We start from the raw sequence: 22033 nt of genomic DNA, 5'->3' as shown, positions 1-22033 counted from the left end.
TGGGAGATCAATCCCCTGTCCTCCTGCTCTTTGCTCCGTGAGAAAGATCCACCTACGACCTCAGGTCCTCAGACCGACCAGCCCAAGAAACATCTCACCAATTTCAAATCCGGTAAGCGGCCTCTTTTTACTCTCTTCTCCAGCTTCCCTCACTATCCCTCAACCTCTTTCTCCTTTTAATCTTGGCGCTACACTTCAATCTCTCCCTTCTCTTAATTTCAATTCCTTTCATTTTCTGGTAGAGACAAAGGAGACACGTTTTATCTGTGGACCCAAAACTCCGGCGCCAGTCACGGACTGGGAAGGCAGCCTTCCCTTGGTGTTTAACCATTGCAGGGACACCTTGCAGGGATGCCTCTCTGATTATTCACCCATGTTTCAAAGATGTCAGACCACACAGGGACACCTGCCTTGGTCCTTCACCCTTAGCAGCAAGTACCGCTTTTCTGGGGAAGGGGCAAGTACCCAAACCCCTTCTCTCCTTATCTCTACCCCTTCTCTGCTTTTCTGGGAGAGGGGCAAGTACACCTCAACCCCTTCTCCTTCACCCTTAGCGGCAAGTCCTGCTTTTCTGGGAGAGGGGCAAGTACCCCTCAACCCCTTCTCCTTCACGCTTAGTGGCAAGTCCCACTTTTCTAGGGGGCAAGAACCCCCAATCCCTTATTTCCATGCCCCGACCTCTTATCTTTGTGCCCCATCCCTTATTTCTGCACCCCAACCCCTTATTTCCACTCCCCAACCCCTTTCCCACTTTTCTGGAAGGTAAGAACCCCCGAACCCCTTCCCTCCATGTCTCTACTCTCTCTTTTCTCTAGGCTTGCTTCCTTCACTGTGGGCAACCTTCCACCCTCCATTTCTCCTCCTTCCCCCTTGGCCTGTGTTCTCAAAAACTTGAAACCTCTTCAACTCACACCTACCTAAAACCTAAATGTCTTATTTTCTTCTGCAATGCCGCTTGACCCCAATACAAACTCTACAGTAGTTCCGAATAGCTGGAAAACGACACTTTCAATTTTTCCATCCTACAATATCTAAATAATTCTTGTCATAAAATGGGCAAATGGTCTGAGGTGCCTGACATCCAGGCATTCTTTTACACATCAGTCCCTTCCTAGTCTCTGTGCCCAGTGCAACTTGTTCTGAATCTTCCTTCTTTCCCTCCCGCCTGTCCCCTCAGTCCCAACCCCAAGCGTCACTGAGTCTTTCTAATCTTCCTTTTCTACAGACCCATCTGACCTCTCCCCTCCTTGCCAGGCCAAGCTAGGTCCCAATTCTTCCTCAGCCTCCGCTCCTCCACCCTGTAATCTTTTTATTGCCTCCCCTCCTCACACCTGGTCGGGCTTACAGTTTCATTCTGTGACTAGCCCTCCCCCACCTGCCCAGCATTTACTCTTAAAAAGGTGGCTGGAGCCAAAGGCATAGTCAAGGTTAATGCTCCTTTTTCTTTATCCCAAATCAGATAGCGTTTAGGCTCTTTTTTATCAAATATAAAAAGCCAGCCCAGTTCATGGCTCGTTTGGCAGCAACCCTGAGGTGCTTCACAGCCCTAGACCCTAAAAGGTCAAAAGGCCATCTTATTCTCAATATACATTTTATTACCCAATCTGCTCCCGACATTAAACAAAACTCCAAAAATTAGAATCTGGCCCTGAAACCCCACAACAGGACTTAATTAACCTCACCTTCAAGGTGTACAATAATAAAAAAAAAAGTTGCAATTCCTTGTCTCCACTGTGAGACAAACCCCAGCCACATCTCCAGCACACAAGAACTTCCAAACGCCTGAACTGCAGCGGCCAGGCATTCCTCAGAACCTCCTCCCCCAGGAGCTTGCTACATGTGCTGGAAATCTGGCCACTGGGCCAAGGAATGCCCGCAGCCCGGGATTCCTCCTAAGCCATGTCCCATCTGTGCGGGACCCCACTGAAAATCGGACTGTTCAACTCACCTGGCAGCCGCTCCCAGAGCCCCTGGAACTCTGGCCCAAGGCTCTCTGACTGACTCCTTCTTGGCTTAGCGGCTGAAACTGATGCTGCCTGATCGCCTCGGAAGCGCCGTAGACCATCACGGATGCCGAGCTTTGGGTAACTCTCACAGTGGAAGGTAAGCCCGTCCCCTTCTTAATCAATACAGAGGCTACCCACTCCACATTACCTTCTTTTCAAGGGCCTGTTTCCCTTGCCTCCATAACTGTTGTGGGTATTGACAGCCAGGCTTCTAAACCTCTTAAACTCCCCAACTCTGGTGCCAACTTAGACAATACTCTTTTATGCACTCTCTTTTAGTTATCCCCACCTGCCCAGTGCCCTTATTAGGCCGAGACACTTTAACTAAATTATCTGCTTCTCTGACTATTCCTGGATTACAGCTGCATCTCATTGCTGCCCTTCTTCCCAATCCAAAGCCTCCTTTGTGTCCTCCTCTTGTATTCCCCCACCTTAACCCACAAGTATAAGATACCTCTACTCCCTCCTTGGCGACCGATCACGCACCCCTTACCACCTCATTAAAACCGAATCACCCTTATCCCGCTCAACGCCAATATCCCATCCCACAGCATGCTTTAAAAGGATTAAAGCCTGTTATCACTCGCCTGCTATAGCATGGGCTTCTAAAACCTATAAACTCTCCTTACCATTCCCCCATTTTACCTGTCCTAAAACCAGACAAGGCTTACAAGTTAGTTCAGAATCTGCGCCTTATCAACCAAATTGTTTTGCCTATCCACCCCCTGGTGCCAAACCCATATACTCTCCTATCCTCAATACCTCCCTCTACTACCTATTTTTCTGTTCTGTATCTCAACATGCTTTCTTTACCATTCCTTTGCACCCTTCATCCCAGCCTCTCTTCGCTTTCACTTAGACTGACCCTGACACCCATTAGACTCAACAAATTACTTGGGCTGTACTGCCGCAAGGCTTCACAGACAGCCCCCATTACTTCAGTCAAGCCCAAATTTCATCCTCATCTGTTACCTATCTCAGCATAATTCTCATAAAAACACAGGTGCTCTCCCTGCTGATCGTGTCTGATTAATCTCCCAAACCTCAATTCCTTACAAAACAACAACTCCTTTCCTTCCTAGGCATGGTTAGTGCAGTCAGAATTCTTACACAAGAGCCAGGACCACACCGTGTAGCCTTTCTGTCCAAACAACTTAACCTTACTGTTTTAGCCTAGCCCTTATGTCTGCATGCAGCGGCTGCCACTGCTTTAATATTTTAGAGGCCCTCAAAATCACAGACTATGCTCAACTCACTCTCTACAGTTCTCATAACTTCCAAAATCTATTTTCTTCCTCATACCTGATGCATATACTTTCTGCTCCCCGGCTCCTTCAGCTGTACTCTCTCTTTAAGTCCCACAATTAGCATTCTTCCTGGCCCGGACTTCAATCCAGCCTCCCACATTATTCCTGATGCCACACCTGACCCCCATAACTGTATCTCTCTGATCCACCTGATATTCACCCGATTTCCCCATATTTCCTTCTTTCCTGTTCCTCACCCTGATCACGCTTCATTTATTGATGGCAGTTCCACCAGGCCTAATCGCCACACACCAGCAAAGGCAGGTTATGCTATAGTACAAGCCACTAGCCCGCCTCTCAGAACCTCTCATTTCCTTTCCATCGTGGAAATCTATCCTCAAGGAAATAACTTCTCAGTGTTCCGTCTGCTATTCTACTACTCGTCAGGGATTATTCAGGCCCCCTCCCTTCCCTACACATCAAGCTCGAGGATTTGCCCTCACCCAGGACTGGCAAATTAGCTTTACTCAACATGCCCTGAGTCAGATAACTAAAATACCTCTTAGTCTAGGTAGACACTTTCACTGGATAGATACAGCCCTTTCCTACAGGGTCTGAGAAGGCCACCGCAGTCATTTCTTCCCTTCTGTCAGACATAATTCCTCAGTTTAGCCTTCCCACCTCTATACAGTCTGATAACAGACCAGCCTTTATTAGTCAAATCAGCCAAGCAGTTTTTCAGGCTCTTAGTATTCAGTGACAGACTAATGGTCTATTAAAAACACACCTCCCCAAGCTCAGCCACCAACTTAAAAAGGACTGGACAATACTTTTACCACTTTCCCTTCTCAGAAGTCAGGCCTGTCCTCGGAATGCTACAGGGTACAGCCCATTTAAGCTCCTGTATAGACGCTCCTTTTTATTAGGCCCCAGTCTCATTCAACACCAGACCAACTTAGACTGTGCCCCCAAAAAACTTGTCATCCCTACTATCTTCTGTCTAGTCATACTCCTATTCACCGTTCTCAACTACTCGTACATGCCCTGCTCTTGTTTACACTGCCGGTTTACACTGTTTCTCCAAGCCATCACAGCCGATATCTACCTTTTATACCTGTTTTTCTCCTTCTGTTATTCCATTTAGTTTCTCAATTCATCCAAAACCGTATCTAGGCCATCACCAATCATTCTATACGACAAATGTTTCTTCTAACAGTCCCACAATATCACCCCTTACCACAAGACCTCCCTTCAGCTTAATTTCTCCCACTCTAGGTTTCCCGCGCTGCCGCTAATCCTGCTTGAAGCAGCCCTGAGAAACATTGCCCATTCTCTCTCCATACCACCCCCCAAAATTTTCGCCGCCCCAGCACTTCAACACTATTTTGTTTTATTTTTCTTATTAATATAAGAAGGCAGGAATGTCAGGCCTCTGAGCCCAAGCCAAAGCATCGCACCCCCTGTGACTTGCAGGTATATGCCCAGATGGCCTGAAGTAACTGAAGAATCACAAAAGAAGTGAATATGCCCTGCCCCACCTTAACTGATGACATTCCACCACAAAAGAAGTGTAAATGGCTGGTCCTTGCCTTAAATGATGACATTACCTTGTGAAAGTCCTTTTCCTGGCTCATCCTGGCTCAAAAAGCTCCCCCACTGAGCACTTTGCGACCCCCATTCCTGCCCGCCAGAGAACAAACCCCCTTTGACTGTAATTTTCCTTTACCTACCCAAATCCTATAAAACAGCCCCACCCTTATCTCCCTTCGCTGACTCTCTTTTCAGACTCAGCCTGCCTGCACCCAGGTGAAATAAACAGCCATGTTGCTCACACAAAGCCTGTTTGGTGGTCTCTTCACACGGACGCGCATGAAACAAATACCACATGTTCTCACTTATAAATGGGAGCGAAACACTGAGTCTACACGGACACAAAGAAGGGAAGGACAGACACTGGGGCCTCCTGGAGGGTGGGAGGAGGAAGAGGATCAAAAAACTACCTTTGGGTACTATGCTTAGTACCTGCGTGATGAAATAATCTGTACACCAAACCCTTATGATACACAATTTACCTGTATAACAAACTAGTACATGTACCCCTGAACCTAAAAAAAGGTTACAAAATAGAAAATAAATAAACCATGAGAAGAAACATTTTAATTTTGGGAAAAACAAGACCTTGATTCCAGGACAGCTATTGAGCAAAACAGCCCAACTTGGATAGTCTGAAAATATTTCCATTTAAAGTTGGATGAATTTGCATCAGATTCTTGGTTTCTATGATTCATTCATAGAAGTCATTTTCTCTTTTCCTGATCTTTGAAGATTTATAACCAGAAATTAAAATCCATGCCACGATTTCTGAGATGAATTGTTTTACTGTTGAATGCTCATTATATACAATCCCTGAAAGGGTCCAGGAAATGGACCTGCATATATTATAGACACAGTTTGTTGGTGTCTATCTGAGGATTCCAGGGAAAAAATAATATAAAGGATCAGTCAATACATGAAATTTTGAAAGAAATATTTCTCCCTTTTTTGCCTCTTTGAATTTGAGAGCAAATTATAAGTATTTTAGAAATGAAATTCATGCTCATTCAGTAATCATTCAGAATGTTTATTTCCAAATCTCTTGATTCCATGTTCTCCCATGATATTGTAACTGCCCAGTGGGTTCACCTTGCCCGCTGCCTAGACAGAGCCGATTCATCAAGAGAGGGGGCCATAATCCTAAGCAGATGCAGGAACAGAAAACCAATAGAGAAAGAGTAATTCATACAGAGCCAGCTGTTTGGGAGACCGAAGTTTTATTATTACTCATATCAGTCTCCTCAAAGCTCCTAGTTTAGGGGTTTTTCATAGGCAGTTTGGGAGGATAGGTTGCGGTGGCCAGGTAACAGGTGCTTACTGCTGATTGGTTGGGGCAGAGATGAAATCATAGGGGGTGGAAGATGTCCTCCTGCAGGCTGAATTGCTTCTGGGTGGGGCCACAGGAGTGGGGTTGGTGGGTCCAAGTGGAGCCATGGGTGTCAGACATGCAAAAAAAAAAAAAACAAAACTGAAAAGATATCTCAAAAGGCCAGTCTTAGGTTCTAGGATACTGATATTATTTGCAGGAGCAGTTAGGTCAGTTGTATGTGGCTGACAATCGTTTCTGCCTGCACCTTAGCAGGGTTCAGGTTCCTCTGCTCCTTCTAGCCTGGCAACCTCTCATTAGCTGGGGAGGGCTATTATCATTTAAACTATGAACTAAATGTCCCCCAAAGCTAGCCCAGGAATAATCAAAGGCAGCTGGGGGTGGTGAGGAGACTAAAGCTAGGAGCGGGGTTGAGCTAGATCAGATCTCCCCCATTGTCACAACCTTCTTGCCGATTATAATTTTGGAAAGGCAGTTTCAATATTTTCTTTGAGTCTTTCCAATAGTGTGTATCTTATCCTGTCTTGGATTATTGTTTTTGTCCACTTATCTAACTCATTATATGCTAGCTCAAATATGCTTAAATGATATTCTATATATACAGTTAGTATAGGGCTCAAGCAAATGTTTGTTTAACTGAATTAAACTCCCTTTTTCCTGCCTTCTTTTTCGATAGGCACAATGATTAGCAGCTAAAGTTTTCAATGATGAAGGCATCTTTTATTTCTTCATATGCTTGCAACATTAACTACTTATGTTAAGTCCACTTCTAATATTAAGTTAATCTATATTCATAACCATTCATAACTTTATCTTTTACTTATGTTTTATAAAATATTCTGAATGACATGTTTAATTTTTTATCATGAGTGGACAGGATCGTTTCTGTTGGGAGCATTCATTGTGTTTTTTTGAGAGCAATGCTATAAATATTTTTGTCTAGTTCATTTGTTTAACATGATTCTCTGACTACTGGGCACCGACTTGTCCTTCTTCCAACCGTTGGGAAGTTGAGCAGGAATCGCAGCAGCGGTTGTCATAGGTGTTAGAACCAGAGTGACTCCATTTTGAGTGAGGGCTAGGAAAATGAAACTGAGACTCCATTTTGAGTGAGGGCTAGGAAAATGAAACTTAGACTCCATTTTGAGTGAGGGCTAGGAAAATGAAACTGGACTTTATTTTGAGTGAGGGCTAGAAAATGAAACTGAGACTTGCTAGGCTGCATTCTCAGAAAGTTAGGCATTCTGAGGCTCTAGATGTTTAAGGTTAAGGGGACAAATTAATAATGTTTACTAAACAGACCCAAACTTGGGAGTGTCCAGATATCCCGATATCTGGACATCAAAGACATTCCTAATTTTGCTTTAAAGATAAGAGTATTGAATCTTGCAAAATACAGTAGTTAAGAAAATTAATCCTTTATCACAAATCCTTGTAGCAGAGCACACCTCCTCATAGATACAAGCATTGTACCTAGGGTGGATGTGTTCCTCCTCTTACTTTCAGGAACATCCTGCTCTATGGAGTAGCTGTCCTTTCACCACTTTACTTTCCTAATAAACTGGCTTTGACTTTGCACTGTGGACTTGCCCTGAATTCTTTCTTGCGTGAGATCCAAGAACCCTCTCTTGGGGTCTGGATCAGAAACCTTTCCTGTAACACGGTTACCGAGGACCTGTGGACGATGTGGGCAAATCCTGTTACATTCCCTGCTGCCACTTTCTCACCTGTAAAATGGGATTTATAATACCTGTCTTATCTACATCATGAAGTTGTTTTGGGAAAAAGTGAAAAAGTAACGATGTACTTTGACATGCCGAAGCACATTCTGGAATGATTATGATTATACGCTTCTTCTAAGGAGAGAAGTGGCAAACACACAAGCCCTGTGCTGTGGCTGTGGCTGACCCCACTCCTCACAGTGACCTTCTCCTGGACCTTGATTCAGCCTCAGAAGCTTTCTCAACACAGTACCAAGAGATTAAATTTGGCACAGGATGTAAATTTGCTTTAGAGAGCATGTTTTAGGCGACCCAAGAGATGTTCAATATGATTGAGCTGAAATACTCTATGCAGAGGGTATTTGCAAAAAATACTGGCTCCCTGGCTTCTTCCCTGCCCTTGCCCACACACGTCTACAAGCACATCTCTGTTCACTCACACAGAGGCCAGTCCCTCAACCTCGCTGTCTGCTTTTTACAAAAACCTTCCCCTTCTTGCCCTTTCTCCCTGCCCTGAGACCCAACCTTCCCTCTCAGGCTCATTGATGGAGTCCAGAGCACAGACACAGCCTGGGGTCAGAGGGAGCAAGCACAGGTGGCTTCTGAACAAGGTTTCATCTCCTGCTCATGCTCCTAGCTGAATCTCCAGAGGAAATGGATTATAAATAAATGTCTGTAAGATTGACTTGCTTGATTACATTTCTCTAATCTGTCATTTTGCTTTTTAAATTAAAATTCTTTTTTTTCCCCCTGAAAACACATTATTACATTTGTGGTTAGGTTGTACATCTTGAAACCCTTTATTCTGCCCCAACCACTACTTGGAAACTTATAATTAAGTAACCTGGCATGCTTTCATAAGAAGTGGAAATTTTCTAAGAACACAATGTGTTGGTGGATGTATCCTGAAAGAGATTTCCTAGTTAAAAAAAAATTAACTCTATAGGCCCTCTGTGACAGAAACGGGTAGAATTTTTTTTTTTGAGATAGAGTTTCACTCTTGTTGCCCAGGCTGGAGTGCAATGGCACAATCTTGGCTCACTGCAACCTCCGCCTCCCGGGTTCAAGCGATTCTCCTGCCTCAGCCTCCCGAGTAGCTGGGATTACAGGCACGAGCCACCATGTCTGGCTAATTTTGTGTTTTTAGTAAAGACGGGATTTCTCCATGTTGGCCAGGCTGGTCTCGAACTCCTGACCTCAGGTGATCCACCTGCCTCAGCCTCCCAAACTGCTGGGATTACAGGCATGAGCCACCGCACCTGGCCAGAAAGAGGTAGAAATTTCAAAACCAAAGAAAAGTTTGTTAAGGAAATTAACACAAGAGTAACATTCTTAAGAGAACGTACTAACACAATGCACTAAGTCATTTGCCATTTGCCCAGTGAAATGAGTTTTTTCTCCTATGTCTTTTCCAATAGTCTTTCTGCTACGTCTTTGCCACAGACTGCTGGGCTTTGGAAGCAAATAAGAGAATCTCTGCAAAATTGCTGTAAGCAATTAAGAAGAGACTTCTAATTCTGCTAATGGGAGACTAGATAATGAAGACCACTCTTCCTACCAGGAACAATTAGAAAAACTGAACACAACATAAAGAAAAAAAAAAAAAGCTTATCTATCTGTTTAAAACTTTGGAGAACTTCCAAGACAGCAAGAACTTGAAGGCCAACTGATGTGGTTTGGTGCTGTGTCCCCACCTAAATCTCACTTTGAATTGTAGTTCCCATCATCCCCATGTGTCATGGGAGGCACCCAGTGGGAGGTAATTTAATCATGGGGGCAGTTACCCTCATGCATTCTCACGATAGTGAGTGAGTTCTCATGAGATCTGATGGTTTTATAAGGAGCTTCTCCCCCTTTTGCTTGGCATTTCTTGCTGCCACCATGTGAAGAAGGACATATGTGTTTCCCCTTCCACCAAGGTTGTAAGTTTCCTGAGGCTTCTTCAGCTCTGCAGAACTGGAGTCCATTAAACCTCTTTCCTTTATATCTTGCCCAATCTCAGATATTTCTTCTTAGCAGCATGAAAACATACTAATACAGTAAATTGGTACCGAGGTAGTGGGGTGCTGCTGTAAAGACAGCCAAAAATGTGGAAGTGACTTTGGAACTGGGTAACAGGCAGAGGTTGGAACAATTTGGAGGGCTCAGAAGAAAACAGGAACAATTTGGAGGACTCAGAAGAAAAGTGTGACACTTCCTAGAGATCTGTTGAATGGCTTTGACCAAAATACTGCTAGTGATATCAGCAGTGAAGCCCAGGCTGAGGTGGGCTCAGATGGAGATGAAGAACTTGTTGGGAACTGGAATAAAGGTGACTCTTGCTATGTTTTAGCAAAGAGACTGGTGGCATTTTGCCCCTGCCCTAGAGATCTGCGAAACTTTGAACTTGAGAGAGATGATCTAGGGCATCTGGCAGAAGAAATTTCTAAGCAGCAAAGCATTTAAGAGGAAGCAGAGCTTAGAAGTTTTGAAAATTTGCAGCCAGATGATGTGATAGAAAAGAAAAATCAATTTTCTGGAGAGAAATTCAAGCCAACTGTAGAAATTTGCATGACTAATGAGGAACCGAATGTTAATCACTAAGACATTGGAGAAAATGTCTTCAGGGCATGTCAGAGACCTTTGTGGCAGCTCCTCCCATCACAAGCCTGGAGGCATATGAGGAAAAAATGGTTTTGTGGGCTGGACCCAGGGCCCCCTCTGCTGTGTGCAGCCTAGGGACTTGGTGCCCTGCATCCCAGCAGCTCCAGCCATGGCTAACAGGTGACCAAGTTACAGTTCAGGACATGGTTTCAGAGGGTGCAAACCCCAAGCCTTGGCAGCTACCAGTGTTGTTGAGCCTGTGGGTGCATGGAAGTCAAGAATTGAAGTTTGGGAACCTCTGCTTAGATTTCAGAGGATGTATGGCAACCCCTGGATATCTAGGCAGAAGTTTGCTGCAGGGACAGAGCCCTCATGGAAAACCTCTGTTAGTGCAGTGCAGAAGGGAAATGTGGGGTTGGAGCCCCCACTCAGAGTCCTCACTGAGGCACTGCCTAGTGGAGCTGTGAGAAGAGGGCCACTGTCCTTCAGGACCCAGAATGGTAGATCCACCAACAGCTTGCACCATGCACCTGGAAAAGCTGTAAGCACTCAACACCAGCCTGAGGAGGCAGCCAGGTGTGTGTGTGGGGGGGTGTACCCTGCAAAGCAACAGGGCTGGAGCTACTCAAGGTCGTGGGAGCCCACCTCTTGCATCAGCATGGTCTGGATGTGACAAGGAATCAAAGAAGATCATTTTGGAGCTTTAAGGTTTGGCTGCCCCACTGTATTTCAGACTTGATGGGGCCTGTAGCCCCTTTGTTTTGGCCAATTTCTCCCTTTGGAATGGGTGTATTTACCTAATGCCTGTACCCCCATTGCATCTAGGAAGTAACTAACTTGCTTTGATTTTACAGGCTCATAGGCAGGAGGGACTTGCCTTGTCTCAGATGAGACTTTTGACTTGGACTTTTGGGTTAATGCTGGAATGAGTTAAGACTTTGGGGGACTGTTGGAAAGGAACGACTGTGGTTTGAAATGGGAGAACATGAGATTTGGGCAGGGCCACGGTGGAATGATATGGTTTAGCTCTGTGTCCCCACCCAAATCTCACCTTGAATTGCAGTTCCCATAATCCCCTTGTGTCATGGGAGGGACCCAGTGGGAGGTAATTTAATCATGGGGGCAGTTACTCTCATGCTGTTCTCATGATAGCGAGTGATTTTTCTTGAGATCTGATGGTTTTATAAGGGGATCCCCGCCTTTCACTTGGCACTTCTTGCTGCAGCCATGTGAAGAAGAATGTATTTGCTTCCCCTTCCACCATGATTGTAAGTTTCCTGAGGTCTCCCCAGCACTGCAGAACTGGAGTCAATTAAACCTCTTTCCTTTATAAATTGCCCAATCTTGGGTATTTCTTCACAGAAGTGTGAGAATGGACTAATACCCCAAGATTCTGGGAAGGTGATTACAGTGAAGAAACCCTGACATTAGGTTCCACTTTTTCCTTCAGGGCATTTGTACTAACCAAATTTTGAGAATCTGAACAGAGCTCTCAGCAGGCTCCGAGACCTGGAAAAACAAATATCAGATATCAGAGACCACTGTGAAAAAGAGGTTCTGGGAAATACCCCATACTTTCAGTTGGAAATCTTGCAGAATAACATGTAAGAGTAAGGATTAACCATAAATGGAACAGGCCCCAGAGAGACTGAAGCCCAGCTGGGAATCAGCTCAGTCCTCTTTTGGATTAAGGTCATCTAGCCCTACCCTGACTCCCCTTCTAAAGCAAAAGTAAGTGTTCCCCAGAGAATGATAGCATAGATCAGTCCCTCACATGATTTCTAACTTTCCATACATAATGTACGAAATAAAGTTAAAAATAACAGATAAAAACAGATAAGAATAGACCAAAACCAAACAGAAAATACTAGACAACAGGAACAGAAGTGCAGGAAATCCAGATATCAAAATTATCAGAAATAGACTTTAAAGTAACTATGATTAATATGCTCAAGAATTAAAAGTCAGGTTGGAGAATTTCACCAGAGAAAAAGAGAATAGGTGAAAGAAAATGAAAACAATGAACCATAGAAAAAAATAAATGATGAAAAATGTGGCAAAGAATAAAGAGAAATATTGACAAAAATGAAAGGTCTGACATTCATAGAATTGAGTTCCCAAAGGTGAGCAAACAGAGTCAACAGCAGTCTTAAAAGAGATAATGGCTGAAGATTTTCTTTTTCAAAAAATATTTACCCACATGTTTATTTTATTTTATTTTAAAAACTTTTATTTTTGGTTCAGGGGTACATGTGCAGTTTTGTTATATAGGTAAACTCATTTCATGGGGGTTGTTGTATAGATTCTTTAATCACCAAGGTACTAAGACTAGTATCGAAGAATTATTTTTTCTGAGCCTCTCCCTCTTCCCACCCTCCACTCTTAGGTAAGCCCCAGTGTGTGTTGCTCCCTTCTTTGTGTCCATGTGTTCTCATCATTTATCTCCCATTTATAAGTGAGAACATGCAATATTTGGTTTTTCTGTTCCTGAAATAGTTTGCTAAGGATAATGGCCTCCAGCTCCAACCATGTTCCTGCAAAGGACATGCTCTTGTTCTTTTTTATGCCTGCATAGTATTCCATGGTGTATATATACCACATTTTCTTTATCCAATCTGCCATTGATGGGCATTTTGGTTGCTTTCATGTCTTTGCTATGTAGAATAGTGCTGCAATGAACATATGCACGCATGTGTCTTTATGAGAACTATTTGTGTTCTTTGAGTATATACCCAGTAATAGGATTGCTGGGTCAAATAATAGTTCTGTTTTTAGCTCTTTGAGGAATCATCATACTGCTTTTCACAATAGGTGAAATAATTTGCACTCTTACCAACAGTGTATAAGCATTCCCTTTTCTCCATAACCTCACCAGCATTTGTTATTTTTTGATTTTTTAAAATTATTTTTAATTTTTTAATTTTTTATTTTTTTTTTGAGATGGAGTCTAGCTCTGTCGCCCAGGCTGGAGTGCAGTGGTGCGATCTCGGCTCACTGCAATCTCCCCTTCCGGGTTCCTGCCATTCTCCTGCCTCAGCCGTCCGAGTAGCTGGGACTACAGGCACCCGCTACCATGCCTGGCTAATTTTTTGTATTTTTAGTAGAGACGGGGTTTCACCATGTTAGCCAGGATGGTCTCAATCTCCTGACCTCATGATCCACCCGCCCTGGCCTCCCAAAGTGCTGGGATTACCAGAGTGAGCCACCGCGCCCAGCCTTGACTTTTTAGTAATAACCATTCTGACTGGTATGAGATAATTATCTCATTGTGGTTTTGATTTGCATTTCTTTAATGATCAGTGATGTTGAGCCTTTTTTTTTCATATGCTTGTTAGTCACACGTATGTCTTCTTTTGAAAAGTATCCATTCATGTCGTTTGCCCACTTTTTAATGCGTTTTTTTCATGTAAATTTAAGTTCCTTATAGGTGCTAGATATTAGACTTTTGTTTGCAAATATTTCCTCCCATCCTGTAGGTTGTCTGTTTACTTTTTTGATAGTTTCTTTTGCTGTGCAGAAGCTCTTAAGTTTAATTAGATCTCATTTGTCAATTTTTGCTTTTGTTGTGATTGCTTTTGGTGCCTTCATCATGAAATCTTTGCCAGTTCCTATATCCAGAATGGTATTGCCTAGGTTGTCTTCCAGGGCTTTTATGGTTTTAGGTTTTACATTTAAGTCTTTAATCCATCTTGGGTTGATTTTTGTATATGGTGTAAGGAAGGGGTCTAGTTTCAATCTTCTGCATATGGCTAACCAGTTATTCCAGCACCATTTATTGAATAGGGAGTCCTTTCTCCATTGCTTGTTTATGCCAGCTTTGTTGAAGATCAGATAGTTATAGGTGTGGGACCTTATTTCTGGGCTCTCTATTTTGTTCCATTCGTCTATGTTTCTTTTTTTGTACCAGTACCTTGCTGTCTTGGTTATTGAAAAATGGCTGAGAATTTTCAAAAACCAATGCCAAGACATCAATTCCCAGACACAAGAAGCTCCTTAGCAATTATCACGTTGTGATATTTATCAAGCTGTATACCCCTCAACTCTGATTTTCCTGTGTGTAGGTCATGCCATAATAAATTATTAAAAATAAACAACTGCAAAGCACTGGAAAAAGAAATAACTAATGGTGAATAATAAAAGCAAAATAATTCAAAGTGGTATGCATGATACAGTGGCATAGAAACTCTAGGGCAGATGTAAGATATAATGGCTATATGTCAAATGCTTTTTTTTTTTTTTTTTTTTGAGACAGGATCTTGCTCCATCATCCAGGCTGGAGTGCAGTGGTGCGATCATGGCTCACTGCAGCCTCAAATTCCTGGGCTTAAGCAATCTTCTGCCTAAGCCTCCAGAGTAGCTGGGACTACAGACAGGCAAGTGCCATCATGCCTGGTTAATTTTTTTTTTTTAATTTTGTAGAGATGAGGGTCTTGCTGTGTTGAGCAGTCTTGTTTTAAACTCCTGGCCTCAAGTAATCTCCCAGTTTCAGCCTCCCAAATTGCTGGGATTACAGGCATAAGCCACAGTGCCTGGCCTAAAATGCAACTCCTTATCAAGTAGTGGAAAGATTAATGGCTTTCAAGTCAGCTAGATTGAGATTTAAATCCCAAGTAGGTATCTCACTAGCTCTGTGACCTTGGTCAAGTAACTTAACTCAATTTCTTATCCTAAAGAAAGATGAATACTTCTCAATCCATAAACTGAACTCCCTTGTTCCTCTCTGTCTGCATCTCACTTCCTTGGCAAGGCCCCAGTCCTCTGGCCATGCTGTCCCTTCCCTTGTGCTGTGGGAGGCTGGACAGAAGAATACCAATGTGCTGACCCTGCTCTTGTTAAATTTGTGACCACTGACCTCAAATGGGCCCTGAGAGCTGCCTGGCCATCATGTTACATGTATAGATCACTGTCTGACACCTTCTCCTCTCTCAAAACCTGCGTCAACTCTTCCTTCATCCTTGTATCAGCTGATTTCTTTGCTTCTTTAGTTTCATGGAGGAAATTAGAGTGATCAGAAAAGAATTGCTGCCAGCTCCCTCCCCGTCATCCACCCACCTCCCCCAGCTGTGCCGACTCCTCCATTTCCTCTCCTGTTACTAAGGATAAATCCTATCCCCTCTCGGCTTCTCAAGGACATCACTCTGGTAATTCTCCCCTCTCTCCTTCGTGATCAATTTCTCCCTCCCTATTGGGTCATTTCCATCAGCAAACGAACATGCCATTATTTCTTTCCGTGTTGCAAAATGACCTTCCTTTCTTTCCACTTTTCGTTGCAGCAGCTGCCCTCGTTTTGCTCTCAATGTGACTCAAATCAGACCTTTGTTCCTACCGCTCCTGGGATCTCTGGTCAAGGTCACAGGTGATAGGCCCAAGGTTATATCCAGGGGTTAATTCTAAGTGTTCCTCCTTCCCCCAGCAGCAATGCCCAAAGCTGGTGCTCCTTTTTTGTGAAGCATCCTCTTTACTTGGCTTCCAGAACACACAACTGGCTTTTCCCCTTTAGTCTCCTTTGCAGGGTTCCTTCTCTGTTTTCTTTAAACCTTGATATGCCTCAGGTTCTATCCTTGAAGTCTTTCTTTACCCATGTTTTAAGTCTCTTGGTTTTAAATACCCTAGATTTGCTGTTGCTTCTCAATTTACATATCTAGCCATGATCAACATCCTGAACTCCAGACTACTCTATCTAACTTCCCATACAGCATCTTCAATTTTAAGCCTAACAGGTGTCTGAAATTTGCTATGTCTGATCTAAAATTTGCTATGTCCGGAACAAAACTCCTGATCATCCTCTTGCAACCTGCTCCACTTGCTCTTGTTATCACAGTCAATGGCAGCTCCATCCTTCCAGCCACCCAGGGTCAAGACCATGGAGTGATTGCTCAGTGCTTTCTCTCACCCTCTCTATCCTGGTTCTCAGTATATCCTGAGAGCTGTACCCCAACCCGTATCCCGAATCCAGCCCCACCTCCTCAGGCCCACCTCTACAGCCCTGGGCTGAGCAAGCATTTCTGTCACTTAGGCTTGTGCAGTGCCTGCCTGGTCTTCCTTCTGCCCCTTGCTCCTCACCCATTTCAGCCCAGCAGCCAGGAGAGTGTTAAAACATAAACCAGGTCACCCCCTTCCTTGGCTGTTGTGCCTATGAATTTCCTGTCTCACTTGGAATGAACGCAGACGTTCTAATGTTGAACCATGATGCTCTGCAGTACCCATGCCCTCCCTGACTTCATTCTCTGTGACCCTTCCCTGACTGACTCTGCTCCAGCTTCTCCAGCCCTGAGTCTCCCTGCTGGTCCTCAGCCCTGCCAGCTCTGCTCGTGCCTTGGGACCTGGGCTCCACTCTCCCATCTGTCCGGGATGCCCCCCAAGGACGGCATCAAGGCCGCCTCTACCTGCTTCTCCTTCCGTCTCCACATGGCCTCCCCTCCCAGTGATACTTCCCTGCCTACTGGTTCTCTTTCCCTGCTTTACTTTTCTCCTGCCCACCTTCACATGTAATACATGATGGAGGTTTAAATTTATGTTATCATCTCCCCTCTCCTGCTAAAACAAGAAATTTGTCAGGGTGGGCGTTTCCTCTGGTGGGCTGCAGGCTGGAATTCCAGGGAAAGTGCAGCACACAGCAGCTGCTCGGGGACTGTGTGTTGAGGGATGAAGTGTGGCTGCAAAGTCCTGGCCTTAGAAGGCACCCATGGGGTTCCCTCCTCTCCACTCTCCATTTCTGCTCACAGCATATCCACAGGAGCTGAGTATGGTGGGCTACAGTGACTGATGGTCCTGACTCAGCGCTTCCCCCATCCCGACCCCAGTAGGAAGTGTGGCGAGCACCAGTGTCCAGCCTGTGTCATGGCAGCAGTGGCTCTGTGGGGAGGTCGGGGGCGCAGCGTCAGCAGACACTCAGTGGCCGAGCTGGGACTCTAATGGCCAAATTGGCAAACTGACAAATGAAACGTGTTTCCCTCGGGCTGTTGAGCAGGGGCTCCTCACTGTCAGCACCGTTCTGCTCACCCAAGCCAGAGACTTGGGCTATGATGTCGAGGGCTTACCTCCAGAAACATCAGAGAGGTTGGGGCCATGGAACCCACCTGATGTGACCGTTGGGCATGGGCCGGTGCCCTCTGCAGGAGAAAATCCTTCCTCCACTCTGTGCCCAGGATTGCAGCTGATCCCTTGACCCCTGCACACTGTGGGCCTTTGTTTGTCCACGTTGGAAACAAAGCCTGCTTTGGTCTACATGGACATTGTCTAGTTAAAAATTTAATAGAGCCTCAAGGTCCCACAGTTAAACATGGTCTAGCCTTTTCATTTCACCTGCAGGAAACTGAGGCCCAGAGAGGTGACAATGTGCCCAGTGCGAAGAGGACCCATAGAGCTTGGCTTCAATGCCCGAGCAACTGACTCCCGTTCCATGTCCTTCGGGTGCTGCTCCTGGCTGTCTCCCTGATCTTTCTAGAAAGCAGGTGCATGCAGTGTAGGTGGTGTGAGATGCAGCTCCTTGGGAAGCTGATGGCAACTCCCGCACTACTGCACCTGCCACAGGAGCCACCTCCCCAGCCCGCCTGAACTGGCAGGTGTTTGAGGCTCAACATGCTGAGACCACGTGGTCACTGGCACCTGGGGCCAGCAACCAGGCAGCCCAGTGAGCCAGGAGCTCCAGCTGTGGTCCTGGGCCCCCACCTACAGCTCCAGGGCAGGCTGGATCCAACTCCCTCCGTTGGCGCCAGCTTCTGTGGCAGCCTTTCCTGCCCTAGAGAGTGCTTGGCCAGCAGCAAGTTCTCCATGCGTGGGGAGAGGGGAGGGGTCTGCAGCTGAAATGGCAGCTCTTTTACTAAGTGGATATTGTGGCTGTTGGAAACAATGCTGATGGGGAGTGCCCAAAGCTGGCCATGTTTAGGGGATTCAGGTGTAGAGGGCATTGTGTGAACACTGCAGGATCAAACAGTTGGCTGAAGACCTCAGCTCTGCCCTTGACTTCCTCATCGTGCACCTGAGGGTGTCACTCCACCTTGCTCAGCCACAGTTTCCTCATTTGCAACAGGTAATGACAGACCCACTTCTGGGCTGTCGTGAGGTTTCACTAACCTGACCAAGGTGTGTGCTCAGGCCTTTGTGACATTACCCTGCAGTCATGAACACGTAATCACTGGAAGCTGATTTCGGTATCTATTATTGCACGTTGGCAAAGACTCTCTCTTTGACCAAATTTTAGACAGGTGCCTCTGAGCATTCTTTTCCACCAGCCCTGTCCTCAGGGTGTCTTAACAAAGAACCCTGTTAAGCCAGCCCCCACGATGATACCTGATCCCCCCCACACCCCTGCATTCAGCAAGGATCCAGGTAAGCTGGCTTAGCAGGTACACCCTACCCTGATGTCTCCTCTTACTAATTTCCATCCACCGACTGAGCCCCTGGCACTGCTCCTTGGCCACAGAGCCCCACCTGGTTTTGTATTTGGAGCGGAGCTCAGCTCCATACTGAAATCTCCTTTCCCTGGTTGCAGCAGCACTGAATAGAATCTGTCTTTAGCCCCGTAGACTGTGTCCAGCTCTGTTTCTCCTTGACAAATGCCAGGTCCTGCTTTCTCTTCAGTTGTTCTTCCAGGAATTATGTGCATATTGGAAACACTGTAGAAGCTCAAACTGGGGGAAAAGAGAAAAGAGAGAGGAGGGCGGCCTTCCTAATTCACAAAGGAGAAAACAGGGCTTGTCCTGGATGGCTGTTCATGTTGTATGATCATCTGAATACTGTACCAAATTTGGACTGTGGACAGGAGCAGCCTCAGGGGCAGCCTTCTGTCTGAGCTTGGAGACTCCTTCTTCAGGATGTTGGGAGACTGGGGTGGTGGGAGGCAGGGAGGCTAGGGGCTGGGGAAGCTGATGGAAGATGCCATCTCTTACATAGAGTGCATGAAGGGGTCAACCATGGCTTCACTCAGACTAAAGCTGTTCATCCCAAACCAAGTCTACTTCCTTTGTGAAGAGCTCTGAGGTGCCAAGGGCCTCCCTCCACTGTCCACACTCACTCGAGGTGGAGGCTGTGGTGGGCACGGACTGGGGGAGGTGGGGTAGGCATTGGCCACGACATAGCCTGCACTGGCACAGCTCTCACCCAGGGAGTTCCTCCATCTTAGATAACTATTTTGTTTTGAAATATAGATTTGTTCCTCCCAGAAGTCTAAAGCCAGGCACTGTTTAGCCTGTGGCAGAATCTCCTTTAGCCGCTCTGTGGCACCTCAGTCTGAGGGCTCCGGGGAACCCTGACCAAGAACACTGCAGCTCCAGGTGCAGATGGGCACCTCCGTCTTCTGAGGGGAAAGGGGCTGAGAGTATGTGGCCAGGACTGGCTGCGGTTTCTTAACTGTTCTGGATAGTCAGTCTTCTCACTTGGAAAAACGAAAGATACCATCAGAAATAGTAGACACTTTTCTCTGAGAATCTCAGCCTCCAAACATGGAAACATTGCCTCCTCTGTGAAATTGTTTGGTCATTGACCCTTGTGACGGTGTGTGAGGGTGGAGGGCCAGGGAGGGGAAGAGATGCTGCCATTCACACACCTTTGTGCTCTGTGCACAGTCTGTGTGAGGGTCTTGTTAGCAGCTAGGAGTGCCAAGATGTGGCAGAAGCTCTGCAGGTACCGACAGCCGAGGGGAGGAGCAGACAGACAGACATTTCTACCTGGCTGTGCCGTGGGCCGTGATGAAAGGTGCCCTGGTTCTGGGAACCCCGAGGCAGCCACATGGCCCAGCCTGGTTCAGGGCAGGAGCGACGAGAGGCTTTCTGCAATCAGCCCTGCATGTGGCCTGATGACACTGAAGTAAGAGCACAAGCAAGAGCATTCCAGCCCTCACTCTCGAAATAAAGACAAAGGATCAAAAGCACACCAAATGAAACACGCTGCCCTGGGCTTGGGTCTCCACATGTCCACGATCATTAGTGTGATTTTGGGTGTTCCAGATGAGGCGAGAGGTGGTAGGCAGGGCCTGGTTTGGGAGAACGGTGAGAATCAGGCTCAGAGGCTCAGACTTTCCAGCTGCAGAGGAGCCTCCGCTCCCGAGCAGGCGAAGGAGGTGAGCAGGTCTCTGCTTTGAGAGGACCCTCCAGCTGCATTGCAGAGGACAGACAATGGACAGCAAAGAAGGGAGGCCGAGGGGCCCAACAGGACCTCAGCCAAGGCCAGGATCTATGAAAGGGAGAGAAGGTGGAGAAATGGGTGTGATACTCACCAGACCACTGTGGGGGGATGGGCATAGAACCAGGGAAGTGCCCACTGAGGACGAGGAGGCCAACTTAAGCTGGCTCGCTGCTTCCACAGGTGGATGCTGTCAGTGGAACTGGGTCTTCCAGAAAGATCTGTTGAAGTCCTAACTTCCAGTACCTGTGAATGCAACCTTGTTTGGAAATAGATCTTTGCAGATGGGATCGAGTTAAAAATGAGGCCATACTGGATTAGTGTGGGCCTTAATCCAAGAACTGGTGTCCTCATAAGGAGAGACGCAAAGGGAGCAGGAGGCACAGGGAGAACGACAGGGGACAGCGGCCAGCGATCTGCATGATGCAGCCGCGAGCCAAGGCAGGCCAGGATGGCTGGGAGCACTGGAAGCCAGGAGCCAAGGGCTCTTCCCCAGGGCCTTTAGGGACACTGACAGCTCCTGGATGGCATAGTTCTGGCCTCCAGAGCTGCGAGAAGATAAGTTTCTGCAATTTTAGCCTCTCAGTTTGTGGAACTTTATTCCAGCAGCAACAGGGAACTAATACATTTAGCTTGGAACAGCAAAGAAAAGGCATGAAAGGAGGAACGTGTGGGGGTTCCGGGAAGCCTCGCGCACAGGGAAATACAGGAGGGCTGCATTCAAGGCTGAGTGGAGAGGGCTGTGGGTGAGACAGAAGCTGTGGGGAGAAGAGGGAGATGCATGGAAGTGATAACAGAGGCAGCGGTGGCCTTAGACATGAGGTGAAAATTCCAGAATCTCCACTAAATGCCATTTACCGTCAGTGAAGGACATCCCCGGCCTTTGAAAATCCAGGCTGGATGATGAAAGACACGCGGCTTTCCGGAAGCCCTCTCGAGAATGAAAGGAAGACATCCGTGTCAAGGCTGACAGAACGCATGGAGCTGCACAGCAGAAGGAGTCAGTGTCTGTCAGTTCCGATGCCCCAGTGACCTCCCTTGAGGATGTGTTGTTTAATCCACTGCCACAGCTTCGTCCATTCTCCATTCACAGATTCAGAGGGTACTCATATGCTCTGTGATTGTGAGTTCCTGGAAGGGAGCTGAGTCTGTGGAATCCGTTCTCTAGATGACTAAGGGGCATTGGACTAGTTTCCTAGGACTGATATAACAAAGTGCCACAAACTTTATGGTTTAAAACCAAGGAAATGGGATTCTCTTACAGTTCTGGAGGTTGGAAGTCCAAATCAAGGTGTGGGCAGGGCCATACTATCTCTGAGGGCTCCAAGGAGGGGCTTCTTGCCTCCTCTTGTTTTGGGGGGGTCGCTGGTGGCTCATGGCATTCCTTGGCTTGTAGATACATCACTCCAATCTCTGTCTCTGTCCACAGGTGAC

The 22033-nt window shown here is 46.2% G+C and overlaps 1 long non-coding RNA gene across 1 annotated transcript; it reads left to right on the top strand.

Moving 5' to 3' along the window:
* The first annotated feature begins 2042 nt into the window (after positions 1–2042).
* LOC134757630 (uncharacterized) lies at positions 2043–6314 on the top strand. The gene is made up of 2 exons (XR_010131850.1): positions 2043–2103; positions 4727–6314. It is a non-coding gene; the product is annotated as an uncharacterized lncRNA (long non-coding RNA).
* The last annotated feature ends 15719 nt before the right edge of the window (positions 6315–22033 follow it).

Source organism: Gorilla gorilla, chromosome 19, assembly GCF_029281585.2.
Source record: "Gorilla gorilla gorilla isolate KB3781 chromosome 19, NHGRI_mGorGor1-v2.1_pri, whole genome shotgun sequence".
NCBI classification, from domain to species: Eukaryota; Metazoa; Chordata; class Mammalia; order Primates; family Hominidae; genus Gorilla; species Gorilla gorilla.
This window is presented reverse-complemented; position numbering and strand designations above follow the sequence as displayed.